At 27.7% G+C, this 18,209-nt stretch overlaps 1 protein-coding gene across 1 annotated transcript in view; it reads right to left on the reverse strand.

Moving 5' to 3' along the window:
* LOC136075123 (uncharacterized) overlaps positions 1–18,209 on the reverse strand; it is a 57,989-nt gene that overhangs the window by 15,826 nt on the left and 23,954 nt on the right. The window lies entirely within an intron of this gene.

The raw sequence follows: 18,209 nt of genomic DNA on the forward strand, positions 1-18,209 counted from the left end.
AAGGAAGGTCTTCATTTAGTATTTTTAAAATTAAAAAGAGACATAAATTGGTTTCAAGAAAAAATAAAAGCCAAGCTAGCTGCACAGAAACTCAGTAAAAAAGTTGCAAGCGCAATAGAATATCTACGAGAAAGTCAGTACTTTAAGGACTTTGAAGACAGCAAATCAACAGAATGATTTATTATTGTTATTAATAACATTTTTGACATCTTAAATAGCATTACAACATTATAATATAGAAACTATTTTCAAAAAAATAAAAGAGTCTATAGAGTATTTAATAACACTTAAATGAGCTAAAAATGGAGAACATCTGCATTTAAGTAAGAGTGAAACAGGTTTTATTGGGATTATTATTAGCTTGAAATCACAAAAGGGAATATGGAACTGTTATGTTCAAAACGGTGAATATAGTCTTTGTCTCTGGTGATGCATACATGTGTTATTGATTATTTTCAGGCCAATTGCATTTAACAGGCACCATCAATAACTTTAGCAATGAGTTCTTCAAAAAATATTAAAACAATTGATCATTAGCTTATTGAAAATTTTCACAAAAAAATAATTTTGATGACCAAGAGTATTTTTGATGACCAAGCTTTATTTAATATATAGTTTAAGTTGTTAAGAAGTTGTTACAAAGTTTATCCTTATTTATGAGTGATTTTGTTAAAAATATTGCTGGATTTGTTGTAAAAAAAATTAAAAAAGTTTTAGATTGTGACATTTGCTTAACCTTAATTCTATCACAAATTCCAATTTCAAGATTAATTAAAAAAAAAATTAAAGGGACATTATGCTTGGTTCAACCTTCCAAAGATGTTACTCACATATGTAAGTTGCAGAGAGCGATATTAGAATTTTAAGAAAGAGAAAAGGTTATTTCAAAAAATTTAAGACAAAGTTAATTATTAATATTCTAACCAGTGTTTGTAGCTCTATTTTTATTTATAACAGAGAACATATGTTTGATAATAATGTTCAATCTAATCATTTGGTGAACTTAGCTTTTATTGTAACCATAGATTATATCACCAAGAAGAGGCTTTGAATAATGATAAGTAAAAATTTTGAAGTAAATTAACTAAAAGTATTTTATTTTGTGGTCAATAAATATATATATGAAACTTGTTAAATAGATACCTTAGGTCAGGTAAAGTTTTAATTTTGATGCGTAAGCAAAAAGCCATAAAAATTTAGTCAGAAGCATTAAGGTGACCACAAAAAGTTGTCTAAACTTAACTGTCACCTTATAGTGTTTTTTTTAGCAAATTTATAATAATATATATATAATAATATTATTTAAATATTATTATATATATATTAAAATATATTAAAAATATATATTATATATATATTAAATATTATTATATATATATATATTATTTATTTAATTATATTAATAATATAATTAAATAAATTTATAATAATATATATATATATATATATATATATATATATATATATATATATATATATATATATATATATATATAGAGAGAGAGAGAGAGAGAGAGAGAGAGAGAGATTGAATGAGTTTGTTTTGTTTCGTTAATTTTATTTTTAATTTTATTTATTTATTTCATATTTCTTTTTTTAATATCTGCATATTTTTTTGTCCTCGTTCTTTTTTGAGTTTGTGTTACTTACAAGCTCTTCTCATTTGCTTTTTTAACCAGGTTATATGAGATTAAACATTTCACTTGATATTATATTATTTAAGAACCAATTTATGACATTTACTAGTTAATATATTGTTGTTGTTGTTCTTGTTGACTGTTATTTGTACTTAAATTAGGTCTAAATATCAGAATATCAATCAATGAATATATTTCTGAAACAGTTGGTTACATTTCAAGGTTGTTTACATATAGTAAAATTACTAACATTCAGTGGACACCTTATGGAAATGAACAAAATAATAATGGTTAAAATAATAAAAATAATATTTATAATAATAACAACATTTTATTTTAACTATAGTAGTAATAAAATCGGTAATAATGTAGTAATAAAAAATCAGCATTCCTTTCCATACAACAAATATTTGTACATACAAAGTTACAGTTACAAACAGTAATAAACTAACAAAACATAACCACTAACGATAATATAAAAACGACTATTGCTAAAAAAATTATAAAGATTTAGTGAATAAAAATTTGTTACAAATATTAGGTTGTCTTGAAGAGAACAACTATAGCACTTTATTTGACTTGGAAATGGCTTTAAGTATAGATGAGCTATTTATTTAGGGGATTTTAAATGGCATTTTACAAATCATACAAGAGTAATTACATAGGTCTGCAAAAAAATATTTTTAAAAAGTTTATTGAAATTTAATTACTGTTTTTTATGTATTTCTCAGCACTGATTTTGAAAAAGCAATTCATTTTTTTTTATCACATCAGGTTTTCTCACAAAAAAGGGATTATTTTTGGGTAAAATAACAAAATTCGACCAATTTTTCACATTTTTCAAACATTATAGAATTTTATTTAATGTATAAATTATCTTCTACAATATATTTCAAGAACACTTACATTTCTCTTCAAGCTTATAAGTCCTTATAATAAGGTTTTTGCTTTCTGTTGAAGCTTCTTTTATTGCTTTTCAGGCTGCAGACTCGTTCAAGATCATCTCTCTTTAACATCCAGCAGTAGCCCGCTATCATGTTGACGTTCCATCTTCACTAATATCTTCTTTCCATTTTCTTGATGTCTTGGTGAAATCTTTTGCCTTGCTCTTCACTTACATCACCAAGGTTTGCAGGCAAGTAATCAAGATGTGAATGGAAAAAATGAACTTTAATGCTCATGCTACAGCCCAGCTTTTTAAAGTTGTCGAGCATGTCTGTGACAATGGTCTTGTAGTTTGGATCATTGTTTCCTAGGAAACCAGTAACAACTAATTCCATTTTGTCCACAAAATTAGGATCTTACATAAATTTTCTAGTGTCTGGTCCAGCAAAGATTCCATTCTTTAGCTTTGCCTCAGATAAACCAGGAAACTGCCCACAAAGATATTTAAAAGTCTCCCCTTCTTTTGGCAATGCCTTAACAAATTGTTTCATCAGCCTTAACTTAATGTGAAGTTATGAAAGTAACAATCCAAAAGGCTATTTCTATCAACATTTTTAACCCCTACTAGGTTTTTCTCAAGAACAAAACTTTTTTTTATGTAGTGCTGCTTTTTGTCTTGACTTTCCCATTCACAGAGTAAGCAAGTGAACGTTGTATAGCCACTGTGTTGACCAAGCAGCATTGAAATAACTTTTAAATCCCCGCACAGTGTCCATATATAGTCTGAGTAGCTGAGTTTGTGTAAAACCAGTTTAAGGTTTTCGTGACATTCTTCGGAGTGCGCTGAGTGTCCAACTGGCATAGAAGCATACTTATTGCCATTGTGCAGAAATACCGTTTTAAGGCTTCTTTTTAATGAATCGATAAAAAGCCTCCACTTTTAGGAGCATATTCTATTTTAAAACATGCCATAAGTCCAAGAACATCACTGCAAAATACCATGTCACCTTCTAGAGAGAAGAAAGTTTCAAATTCCTTTTCTTTTGATTGATACCAAAAAAAGGATGTACCCGGAGACAGCAAATTTTGTAGCTTTCAATCAAGATCGTAAATCTTCTCCCAAGTCTTTAGAAAGACCTAGGTCTCTAACTAAGTCGCTCAGTTTAGATTGCAAAAATGGAATAGGATTAGTTGTGCCAGGATCGTGGCAATCACTGTCTTCTTGATTATCACCTTGCTGAGCCAATGTCTCACGATTATCTAAAACATCATCCAAAGAATTTGGAGGAGAGGGTACTGGTACTCCAGGTCCATGAGGAATAGGGAGAATGGCTAATTGAATGTTAGGGTAAGAAATATCCTTTTTGTTTTTCAAGTTGTACATTGCAAGAACAAAAATAACAGTCATCATTATAATTTTTGGGCTCCCTCCAAACCATTGGAATTCCATAACGCAAGGACTGGTTTTTACCTTAAAACCATTGCCTGAGTTCAACAACACATATTGAACTAATTTTGTGTGGAGCCCAAGACTTATCTTGATCGCTTAACTTTATACCAAAATAGGCAAAATATACCTTTTCAACAAAATCGGAGATGCTTCTTTGTCGCTTTTTAATGGTATAGTTACCACAAATGTAGCAGAGGCAATTTGGAATGTGAGTTCATTCATCCATTAGCCATTGTCCATAAAACAACTTGTACTTTAGGCTAAATAACAGTTTGTGGAGATCTTAAAACCAAAATTCAAACTTACTAGAGTACTGAACTATTTATAAAAAATATCGAAAAAGCTAAAACTAAACAAGCAGTTAGTGAAATAACTGTATGTGATGGAATTTTTTCACTATTTTTCCTGAAATCAGCGTTAAAAATACAATAAAAATCACTTTTTAAATATAAAACAATTTTCATGTCGCAGACCAGTGTTATTAACATTTATTTATTGTAGTTTGTATAAGCTTGCGGTGTCTATTTTAGTAGTTCATATATAAAACTGTTTTTTTATACAATTGACAGTTTTTAACAGTTTAAGTCTTTTAAAAATGGTACATTTAAATCATTCTTAAATAAAACTAGCTCCTTTCACACTAAGAACATTTGTTATTTTTAATAAAATAACTCAATTTTTTATCAAAAAATTTTTAAAACAAAAAATAAATTTTTATTTTCAATGAAGTATTGTAAATTTAAAAAAGACTTGTGTATTTTTTTTATTTTTCCAGTGGTAAAAATCTGTATCTTTTCACTGAAACAACACATATTTATTTTATTATTTGTTGACATTGTTATGTAATTAAATTTAACTTAAACTGATGTAAATTATAGTTAGTGCCCTTTAAATCACTAACTAGTAAAAATAAACAAAGTTTTTTTTGAAAGAAGTTATATTTTTCAGTATGAATTTTTATTAACTAATTGTAGTTAGTTCAGCTAATTGTGTGCCTTATGGTTTGTATCAAATAAATTGTCCATAGATATTAGGAAAACAAAATATAGTTTCTTTCATCTCTAAGTCAAAAGAAAGCATTCTTTGTCGTTTCTAGGTGTAGTTTTGAATGTTATTGCTGTTCAGTGCAGCACTAATATATCGAAAAATAATATGCTGCTAATTAAACAAAAATATGCTGTAAAAATTATTTAAAGTGTGGATTGCTTCTCACACATTAAATTTTTTTTACCATAAATTCAAAATACTCAACATACTTCAACTTAACCCTTATTATACTCTTATATTTGTTTTAAAAGTTAATAATAAAATGACACCAATCTTATTTAACTTTTTTATTATTTTATTTCAGCAAGACAATAACAGGTATGTTGTCCGGGCCACAAGCTGTAGAAGAGTCTAGGCAGGAAATCACTTAGATACAGAAGCTGGAGTGATACGAATGTCAAGCAATGGATCAACCTGTTTGTTGGCAATATCAGGTAGAACGCAACTATTGGAATCAAGAGATAATATTGATGAAAAGTTTTTAGCAAACAATTCAGCTTTGTCTTTAGGTGAGGTGACAAAGTCTGAACCATACAAGAGAGGTGGAATTAAAGATTTGCCCTTATTATTAATACTATTAAAGATTCTCCAGAAGTCACGAGAGCCTAATTTTTGTGATAAGATACATGATTTTATGACCTGAGAATAGCGGGCTTCAGCGTTAGACAAAACCTTTTATACAATGGTTACTAGCAGTAACAAACAGATGCCTGCTTTCTGGAGAGTTGTTTTGCTGTTAAATATGGAAGTAATGGTTTCGATTGGCAGCAGCACAGTGTGAGGAAAACCAGTGGAGGAAACACAGTGAAGGAGAGTGAGGCTTGACCTGGAATCGTCGAATGGGAACAAAAGATTCCATGCCAGCCTGAATTCACGAAGTTATGTAATGAGCACATTTGTTGACAGGAAGAGAAAAGATTTCTACCCAAAGGCCATCACAAAGAAAATAACGGAAAGAATCCCAGTCAGCTTTAATGTAGTTGTAAGAGGTACGATAATAGGGGAATTTAGGCGATGAAGAAGAATGAGATATTAGTTTTAGAGAGATCAAACTGTGATCAGAAGCACCAAAGGGTGAATGTGGAGAAACTGACTAGGATCAGAAACAAGACATAAGTTAAGTAGAGAAGGTAAATGATTTGGGTTGTCTGGAATGCGAGTTGGAAAGTTGACTATTTGAGTTAGAGATTGAGAAAGGCAAAAGCTGTAGGCTTTAATGCCTGCAGAATCACTGCCACAAGAGGCAAGCCATTCTGAGTGGTGAGCATTTAAGTCACTGACAACAATTATATTAGCTGATGGATAAAAAGAGAGGGCTTGGTCAATATGATCAGAAATAACATCAAAAAGAGTGCAGTCATGAGATGAAGTAGAGCAATAAAGAACAATGAGAAAGGCGATAGAGTGAAGTGGTGCTAAACAAAAGCACATGAAAGAATAGTCTGTGGATTCAAACCTAGTTTCACGACAAATGGGTGAATTCTTATGAATGTAAATGCCCAAGCTAAGCATGTGACTATTGGAGTCTTTACGAATTAAAGGAAGATTTTCGTCAACACTAAGATCGCAAGATGAGATAGCGGAACTCAAATTAGTCTCACAAAGAGCAACTAGGTCTGGTGAACTTTGCAAGAGATAAGACTCAACAGAAGAAAAGTTACTTCGAAGACCACAAATATTAGTGAGTGATAGGTTTAGAGAACTTGGTGATGATGGTTTTTTGTGTTTTATAGTTTTTGGTATTCTATTAATTTTTAAATTAGATTGAAGAAACTGACTCAAAGCATAGATAGTACTCAGAACACTGTTTAATAGGCAACTCATTCTATTATCTCCTAATGAGCTGTACCCTCATTAGAAGATAATAGAATGAGTTGCCTAGTCATAAAAACAGAGACACATGCAAAACCCATGCATTGAGTCAAGAAGATCCAGCATTCAACATCCTAAACTGGAAGCAATATATTAAAAATACATCAACAATGTATTAAAAAAACACTTTTGGAGACCCATGCTTAATTCTGATAATTCTTGAAGAGCATCACAAACCTACTTAAAGTAAATAAAAAACTCTGTAGATGTAATTTTTAAAATATTTATCAGTAGATTCTTTTGTGGGATCATTCATGCTTTTTTCAAAATGATTAACCAGCGTTTCCGAATTTTTATACTAGAAGGAGATTTCTCAGTCAGTAATTTGGCATTACTTTCACATCCTAACATAAATGCTGTGCCATCACACTCTACAAAAACTAAATAATTCTTCAAGTAAAGCATCAAATACTTCTTTAGCTGTAACACTTTAAAGCCCTACTAAATCTATAACTAATTGGTAAGTTCCACATCCATTTACATAACTCCAAAGATTTTGGTTAATAGTGGCTGACTCATTAATCAAAGAAATTTTTTTTTATACTATTTTCAAGCTATTTGATTTTATGAGTCCTTAAACAATTTTTTTTTCTTTTGTAGAATAAAAAATACAACCTACTTTCCCTCTATTTTTTACCTCTGTTAATTTCTTGTATAAATATTTAAATTCCATTTCAAAGATATTAAACAACTGATTTTCTTTTGCAAGCAATTCAAAAAATTTTTGCTGTTACAAGTTTATTGCTCTAAAGGTTTTAAAATACGGTTTATAAAAGTACCATCTTTAATCAGCTGAGATCTAGCAGATTGTAATCAAATGTTTTTTTTTTATAGCAAACTCACCCGTTGCTTTCTATTTTTACAACAATAAGAAACTTCATTATTAGACATAATTAAATTTTTTAGATATTTTTAGCCCTATCTACGCCATGTATTTCAGTTTTTTGGCAGGTAGTAAAGCCAGCTTTTTTTTATTGAAAACCGAGTCATTCATTTTGGAATATCTAGGCCATTCCAATATGGTGAAAATGTCTGCAGAGAAAAAAACCTGACCTTTTTTTATTTTTATTTTTGAGTATTAGTGTTTCTTATGCACTTGAGTTGATTATTTTTGTAGATAATTAATATATTCTGCAACTTAGATATTATCGGTCAACTGAGAAAAAAAACTTTTTTCATTTTAATTTTGCTTTGGTTTGTTTATATTAATTTTTATGTAACATTTTAAATATACTGATTATTTTATAACTTTGAACTTAAAATGCCAATATTTCGATATTTTTTTAAAATATATATAGTTTATCAAGTATAAAATCTTCCTAAAAACAATATGAATATGCTAGCACCTTTATCATGCTATTAATTTGGATTATGTAAATAAATTCATGGTTAAAAAAACAATTTTACTAAGTAACGTCAGGTTATCCTGCTACTGGTAACATGTAACCCAGTACAATCTGCTTCATGTCCTGCTGCATTGTAGAATACACCTTTTAAAGCAAAGGCTAGGAGATGCCAACTCTTATTTAAAAAACCCCCTGCCTTGGGGCACTTGTAAAAGCTAGAGATGGCGCCATGATAAAAATACTCATCTTTGGCATATGTTAAATGCATCCTGCTATTGTCTTGTAGAAAGCCTCCTAGGCAAAGATTCAAGGGGTCAACAGATTCTATCTGCTGACCGGCCTTGCACCCTTCCTTATCTATTAAGCTGGCACAGATGAACTTTTAAAACATTGTTTTCAGTTTAGGATGTTAATTACTGGATCTTCTTGACTCAATGCATGGCTTTTCTTGTGTTTCTATTTTTATGACTAGGCAACTCATTCTATTATCTCTTAGTGAAGGTACAGAGGGTACTCTAAAACTCAGTTTTATAGTTCTGAGGCCAGCTGGTAGTCAAGTTTCCCAAACACTGTTGTAGCTCTCAGAGAGGCTGATTTCATTAAAAGCTTAAAAATATCAAAGTATTATTAGTGCCATAATGAGCATGGATGGTGTCCCAAATTGTATGTTTGGTGTGCATTGCCAAGACCATTTGGAGCCTTTTGTTACGGCTTAGGGTTTATTAATAGTAATGAGGCAATTGCTTGGGCTGTTAAACAGTGTACTGAGTACTATATATGCTATGAGTCAAGTTCTTTAACAATTTTAAAAATAAATAAAGTACCAAAAACCACAAAACACAAAAAATTATAGCCATCAACAAGTTCTCTAAACCTATCATTAACTAATATTCATGGTCTTAAAGTAACTATTCTTCTGTTGAGTCTTATCTCTTGCAAAGTTAACCAGACCTATTTGCTCTTTGTGAGACTAATTTGAGTTCAGCTGTCTCATCATGTGATTTTAGTGTTGATGGCTATCTTCCTTTAATTCGTGCAGACTCTGACAGCCAGATGCCTGACCTGCGCATTTACATTTGCAAGAATTCACTTATTTGACGGGAAACTAGGTTTGAATCGACAGACTATTCTTTTATGTGTTTTCGTTAGGCACCAATTCACTCTATCGCCTTTCTCATTGTTCTATATCGCTCTCCTTCATCTCAAGACTGCACTCTTTTTGATGTCATTTCTGAACATAATGACCGAGCCCTCTTCCTTATCCATCAGTCAATATCGTTGTTGTTGGTGACATTAATGCTCGTCACAGTAAATGGCTTGGCTCTAGTGTTAGTGACTCTGCAGGCATTTAAGCTCACAACTTTTGCCTTTCTCAATCCCTAACACAAATAGTCAACTTTCTAACTCACTTTCCAGACAACCCGAATCATTTACCTCCTCTACTAGACTTATGCGTTGTTTCCAATCCTTGTCAGTGCTTCTCCACCTTTTGATGCTTTTGATCACAGTTTTGATCTCTCTAAAACTAATACTCATTCTTCACGGTTCACAATTCCACATTCTTCATTTAGGTTGGCGTAAAGTTCGTTGCAAACATTACATGAACCAACTTTTGTGAACTCTGATTTACAGTTCTTGTACATTCAATACTACAGTTTATATAACAAACAGCAAAAACTCACTTAATGTTCACTGCAAACAATATTTTGATAGCTGTTGAGCATTCATCTTATCACAATAAAAAACACTCAAGTTAACCCGGTGTTTTTTTTTTTCTTATATTTTTAAACGTATTAATGTATAGAGTTAGACAGACTTTCTAATTAACGGCACTTTAATAATTACTATTATATTTAGGTTAATGACTTTGTTTCATAAAAGTATTGGTCATAAACTATAATTATGAACTCGATATTAGATTCAATGCGCATAAACTTCAGTGCCGGTTTGCTTCTTGTTTAAATTTGATTTCTGAAAAACTTGCTTTAGAAGAAAAGAAGTACTGCAAGGTTCTTTGCAATAAATTGAAAATTTATATTATATATATATATATATATATATATATATATATATATATATATATATATATATATATATATATATATATATATATATTTATATATATATCGCTTAGCGTTTCAAATTTATACCTTTTCAAAGAATAAAATTTAAGAATTGTTTTGTAAAACAAAAGAAACAAAGTTTAATAAAATGATAAAATGGCAAAAGTTACATTTAAGAATTAGTTTGAAAAAATAAAAAGATCTGATGTTATATAAAACACATTTTATTGTTAAAGCAATTTATAGTTTAACATATTTACTTAAAATTATAAATCTTTATATCGCCAATTCTGTAAAACCAAATCAACAGTATAAGGTTAAATTAAAGGATTAATAAACAACACAAAAACAAAATTAAATATCTAATAAAGAAGATTATCATATAAAATATAAAAATTTGTTGATTAACTATGTATTAACAATCTACAGTAAAATTACTAATATTAATATAACTAACTAATACTAATATAATTAACTAATATTATTGATTTCTAATTTAAAGCAGCTTTATTAGAAAAATTTTAATGTATTTTCAAATACTAGGTTGTGTTAATGAGAACAAATAAGACAATTTACTTGACTTGGAACTAGCAGTGTTCTGTCTCAGCTATGTAAAGCAATGTTTTCTGAATTATACCAGAGTATTAATTATCAATACGTTCATTTACTGTTGTTTGTATAAACTTTTGAGGTGTCTTTTTTAGTGGCTCATATACAAAACTGTTTTTATATAAAATTTTATATAGACAGTTTATAACAGTTTAAGACTTTTATAAATAGCACATTTAAGTCATTCATAAATAAAACTAGCTTGTTTATCAAAACCACAAATTGCTTATGTTTTTAATAAATAAAAAAATTAAATTCTTGATAAGAAAATATTTATTAGGAAAACAAAAACTTATTTTTGATGAAGAATTGTAAATTGTGCTATTTCAAAAAAGACGTGTATTTTTAAATATTTTTAGTGGTAAAAGCAGCACTTTTTTACTGAAACAACATGTATTTATTTTTGATGTTGTTAATGTTGTTTTGTAGGCAAGTTTAAATAAAGTTGATGTAAATTCTTGTTTGTGCCTTTTACTGCACTAACTATTAATAATAAATAAACTTTTTCATAACAAGAAGAATACTTTTAGTATGAATTTTAGTTAATTGTAATCAGCTCAGCCAAATTTGTGCCTTATGGTTGAAGTGTAATAATTGGATGATGGGCTCTCAATAAAACTTGATACGGTGTAATTTAATTGTAAAACATGGTGAATTTGTACTTAAGTACAAATAAATTTTCACTTAATTACTTATTTAACATTTGATGAGTAAATAAGGGTTATGTAAATCAGCACAAATTTGAGACGCAGTCATACGATGAGCAGCTGCATGACTTACAACCAGTTGTTTATTTTGCATTCGAGTTTCCACAACCAAATGTTAAAAGCTTTAAGTGCACTGGTTTCACAGTCTTTGTTTAACTTATAAATAATAATAAAAAAATAAGACACAATTATGTATCACCAGGACAAAGTATATAAGTAAACTGAAAATCATTATTATTTAGACTATTTCTATTTCTTACCGCAAAAACCAAGTATTATACATGTTATGATATTATCAAAAGTATAGCAATTCAATTATGCTGAATTCAAATGTTATAATTATAATCAAAAAAGCAGTTGTTTGTGACAATAATAATAGATGTGTGAATACAAAATATGTATCGCAGGAATTTGTTTACACATTTACAAAATATTGGATTAGTATGAAGTGAGGCTAATTCTGAGCTAAATTTTTTCTACTTTTTATAATTGTTAATAATACACATGAAATACGAAAACTTAATAAATAAAAATATAAGACTTTCTTTTTAAAACTATAAAAAAATAAATTACAAAGAAGTAAAGAAAGAGAAGAAAAAAAAATTAAGTTTTGGACTATGAAAATATCAAAATTTTAAAACTCCTTTATTTAACATATTTCTTATATATAAAAAATATTATTTGTTAAATCTGATTTAAAAGTATGAAATAACTCCTAATTAAAATTATTAGTCAAAAGTATAACCGATAAGGACCTCTCTCTGTCTCTATCTCTCTCTATATATATACAGGACTAGTTATAAAGCAGGCGCGATCACGCCGCGCTCGCGAAACACGCCCATTAACGTTATTTTTAAACCTTCTAGGTGCGATAAACAACACTCGCTCAGCTTATAATGAGAGTATAAAATCGCAATTGTTCAAATGTTTGGGACAGAAAAAATAATAACCTTTTATATGGTTTTTTTATAAAATATTTGTAATTAAATATTTTAGGTAATGATAAAACTTGTTGATTTAACAGTAAAACTCAGTCTTCCTTATACATATATCCTTATACAAAGTACTTATATAAAATATAAGCATTACGTCACTCGCTTTATGCACATTTCTGCTTTGCTGTTTTATCAGCATTTTTCCATTTTGCACTAACATAATGAATGAACAGTTTGCAGTTGTTACAGCTAATTTCAAAGTTAAAGCTTCTGAATATTTTTAATTTTGTAAAACGTCAAGTGAGATTTATTTGATTTATTGTTAATAATATTCCACACATTATTTACACATTTGCTTGATGATAAGGTTTATGTTAATGTTAAATGTTGAATTATTTCAAAAATGCGCTAAAAAAATAAACTAAGATGAAGTTAAAGAAAATGTTAACTTGAAAAAAAATCTAAATAAAAGAGAAAAAAATTGAAAAATTAACATAAAAAAACTGAATTAAGTATAATAATCTTTTTTTGAGCAATGTCACAGCATTCTTTTTTTTCTACAAAAATTTTTTAATGACACAGTAAAACTTATATAATATATACCGCTAACAACAGTTGAGGGGAAAATCTGTTATTTAAATTACAACTAATAGTTTTGAAGAAGAATTTCAAATTATTCTTGTGTTATAATCTACTAACTATTGACGATAAAAAAAAGCGTTATTTAAATAAGAAATTAATAAAAAATATATTTAATAATTCTTAATTTATTTATGAAAAAAATTAATAATTAAAAAAATATCAAGAAATATATAAACCGTTAATTGTAAATATTAAGTTACAGCATTTTAAATACATATAAAATCAAGGAAAGTAAAAAATTTTAGCCACAAATTTATTCTTCAATACTATTATAAGAACTTATTAAGCACTTGTGTTTTTGTTTGGTTGCATTTTTTTTTACTACTAATAGTTTGAAAAAATAGCGATCTGACGCAAATAAAAAACAAGAAATTGGGAAGTATAAAAAACTACATTGTTAAAGTAGTATAAATGCACTGTTGTAGATACTAATTTAAACATTGACGAATGAAAGTCATATAACAAATGGAAAGCTTTTAATAAACTTTCTTGCGCAATTTTCAAATTTCAAGATTGCTCTCGCGGCCCTGACTAGGAGAACGCATAATTGCGCTCGATGACAACATATTATAATTTTACAAGCTTGATATAACACACTTGGCGATTTTCTTTGTCACAAGCCCTGTATATATATATATATATATATATATATATATATATATATATATATATATATATATTAATAAATATATATATATATATATATATATATATATATATATATATATAAATATATATATATATATAAATATATATATATATATAAATATATATATATATATATAAATATATATATATATATAAATATATATATATATATATATATATATATATATATATATATATATATATATATATATATATATATATGTATATATATATATATATATATATATATATATATATATATATATATATATATATATATATATATATATATATATATATAAATCTACAGGCCCACACTCCCCTAAAAAGGTTATACTGGAGCAATTTATGGCTCTCACAAAAGTATAATTTTTTCTCTCAAAATTATAATTATAATTGTTTTCAAAATTAAATTATTTTTCTCTCAAAATTATAATTATCATTGTTTTTAATTAATTTTTAAAAGAAAAACGCAGTCATTTTTAAAAATATAATTAAACTAATTTCATAATAAACTGTAACGCTTTTTAAAAGGCATGGTGGTTGAAAAAATGTAAAAAGAGCACCAATTTAAGTATGAGTTTTTTTGATTAGTTTGAACTAACTGATAAATATAAAAATGTTACACTCTTAATTATATTGATAAAATATAAAACTATTTTACCTATATAAAATAAACACGAATTTATTGCATAAAATTTTACTTTGAATTCGTTAAAAGTTTCAATAGTTATGAATTTATTTGATAGATTTTTATTCTATCCTTTTGATCCTCTAATAGATATTAAAAACTCAGTTGCAGCAAAATAACTTTTGGGCTGAATATAAGTGTTGTTTAAGTATCTGGTTAGAAGTCAAAGGTTGATTATTATAAAGAATAAATTAAAAATGCTAAGTGTTATTTTTGTCTTAATTTTGAACATAAAAATTAAAAGATAATTAATTTTTATGTTCAAAATTTATCATCTTTTAATTTTTATGTTCTTCGTTAAGTTTAATGGAAAATGACATCACTGGTTGGGGAATATAGGGAAAATAAAAAGTTTGTTAAAAAATTAAGTCATTCTTCTCTGAAACGTGAAAATTCACATTCACTTGAGGAAAATTTAAAATATAAAGTTAAAAAAAAAACATAAAGTTAAAATAAAAAGATATTTTTAGAAGTTGTTCTTAATGAGAACATCACATACTTAATTTTTAGAACATTTTCTTAACGAGAACATTACATAGAAACCTTATATTAATTATATTTGCTAGAAAACATCTAAAAGTAGTATATTTTAACAAAAAAGCTTTAACCCACTTTATTACTCATTTATTCATGCCAATATAGCTTGTCAACATAGCTTGGAGAAGCACCGAAAAATGTAAGTTGAAATGCCTTTATCACTATCAGAACACATGCAATCCACTTAATAACTTTTGAGGATCTTTTACTTATTTCAAACCGTTATTTATGGAGTTGAAAATATTTAATATTTGTGAGCCTAATGTTTTTAACATTTTATGGTTTATTTACATTTAGAAAATTTATTTTTTCTCCAAACAGCGGTATTGAGTTGACCAATCTTATGTGGCACTTTTGACCAGTACTCCTTCAGAAGTTTCAATGCTCAGTTAATTGAATTGGTTTACCAATTGAGTGTAGATCTATGATCAAAAATTTTCTATTGGGTTGATATCTGGTGATCTAGTTCACCAATGCAACAAATTGATCTTCTTTGTGGTAAACCAGTTTGCTATAAAATGTGCTGTGTGTTCTGGAACCCCATCTTGCTGTAAGATGTGTTGATTGCTTCTGCCATAAAATTGAGTTGTTGATAGAATCAAACGTGCTTCAAGTGTGTTTTTGTAGGTATATTGGATAATTCAGCTATTACACAGCTCACAAAAACGAAGGCCTTTGTAAAAAAAATATCCCCATAGGCCTACTGAGCATCCCACCACCTTGTCGTCTTGCTTGTAAATAGCGCTTACAATATTTCTCAGTTGCAAATCTTTTAACATATATTCTTCCTTTGCGGTTCACAACCTGATTATTTGACTCATCGCTCCATATCACTTTTATCCAATCTTCAACTGCCTAATGCAAACGTTCTTTGCACCATTTTCAACCTTTGCATCGGTCCATGATTGCCAGGAAAGGGTTTCTTATTGCAATGTAAAACCCAATACCTTTTTCTTGCAGATGTTCCTCTAACAAGTTCTTTGCTTACATTTTGATTAGAAAAAGATTGGTTAAATATTTGAGCTAGCTTTTTGTTGCTGAGTTAAGGGATTTTTTCTTCTGGTTCTGAATATACTGCTTTTGTCATGGACACCAAGCATCAGTGGTCTTCTAGAACAAGGCATGTCTACAACGTTACCTGTTAGCTCCCAGATTTTCACTGTTTTTTGCACACAAATATCAGAAACACCCATAAGTTTACTGATTTCACTGTTGTTATGATTTGATCCAATGAGTCCAATAATTTGCCATTTGATGCTCTGCAACACTTCTTTTCTAACCATTTGCAAGCGAATTGGAATTTAAAATATTGCAGTCAACCTTTAGATAAATTCTTGCAAATAAATTTTTTTTTTGTAATTTTGAACATTTTTTTTTACTTAATAGTCATGAGTACTCTTTATATTCATAATTTATAGCGGTAATTAATTATAGCAATTAGTTATCAAGAGTCAAAAATGTATATTTAATTAACTAAATTAAACTTTTATGTCATCAGTAAAATACATTGCATAACGTTTAATTAGTTTTATGGAAGTATTGTAGTATGTGCAAATAATTTTTTTTGTCTAATTTATCGATACAAATATAAATAGCAAAACACAAAAAAAATAAACTTAAAATCTATATCCGCTAAACTTTAAAGGTAGAAAAACTAGCACATAATTATAAAAAAATCTCGATTAAACTTTTGTGCATAGCTGTATATGGTATATATATTTATGCTTTTATAGGTACTGACAATGAGATCCAACTCTTTCTTTATACATAATATTGTTGATATGATTAATATTTATAACACGATTTTTTGTAATTTATTCTTATTTATTTATTTATTGATTTATAAAATACATTGCATAATATTTAATTAGTTTTACGGAAGTATTGCAGTATGTGTAAATATATTTATTGGTCTTTTTTATCGATACAAACATAAATAGCAAAACACACACACACAAAAAAAAAAAAAAAAAAAAAATCTATATTGATTAAACTTCAGAGGTAGAAAAACTGACATATAATTATGAAAAAATTTTGATTAAACTTTTGCACATAGCTGTATATGGTATATATATTTACCCTTTTACAGGTTCTGATAATGAGATCCAACTTTTTTTTATATATAATATTGTTGATATGATTTATATTTATAACACAATGTTTTGTAATTTATTCTTATTTATGTCTTTATTTTTAAAAATTGTAAACATAAAAAAGATTCTGATGGTATGGTATTTATGATCTTTTTTCAGAAACCTTGTTTGTTTCTTTTTCCAAACCCAAACATCAAATTATTGAAAAATTTTTAGCAAACCTCAATCAACTACGTATGTAAATGCCCAATTAAAAATTTTAAAAACAGTTTATTGTTTAAAATTTTCGACACAATCTATTCAATTTTAAAACAAAAAACTGAAGAATGAAAAAGTGTTTCAGAAATTGTTGAGCAATACTTTGAGGATGATTTATTATTTTATGAAATTCTGTAAAGCCATAATCTTAAAAAAAGTGATTTACAAAAAACTACTTTGACACATTTATTACTATATAAGTTGATTAAAAAAAAACTTATTTTAGCATTTCCCAGCCTAAACTTAATTTTGATATTTTTTTATTTTTGATGATTACGAATTACTCAAGTGGAGTAGGCTTTTTCAATTAAAATAAATTTATGGCTATTAAAGATTAACATTGCCACAATACGTTTTTAATAATTTTTCCTATATTGTCCAGTAGGGTGTTTCATATTTTATCAATTTTTGAAATTAAACTCGCGAATCGATTTATAAATTGACCATTTATTTGAAAATATATTTGAACAAAAAAAAGTATGTTTGTACAATTTTTAGGGTCCCCGCCAGTTCGATTTTGGGCAAAAATGTTGGGTGTTTTAAACGCCTGGCGGGGACCTTAAAATTTATCCTATAAAATTTTTTATTCTTTTAAATAATATATGTTGGATTGGATATTAATTACATAAAAGGAGCATGTTGAAAAAATTAAGATACGCCTCCGAGTTATAAAATACGCCACCGAGTTATAAAATAGGTTTTTGTAAATATTAATACCCCTATTTTCCAGTCATGTCAATTTATTAAAAGCATTTGACGATTTTTTGATTGATAACTTTTTAATAGAAA

This window comes from Hydra vulgaris, chromosome 01 (genome assembly GCF_038396675.1).
Source record: "Hydra vulgaris chromosome 01, alternate assembly HydraT2T_AEP".
NCBI classification, from domain to species: domain Eukaryota; kingdom Metazoa; phylum Cnidaria; class Hydrozoa; order Anthoathecata; family Hydridae; genus Hydra; species Hydra vulgaris.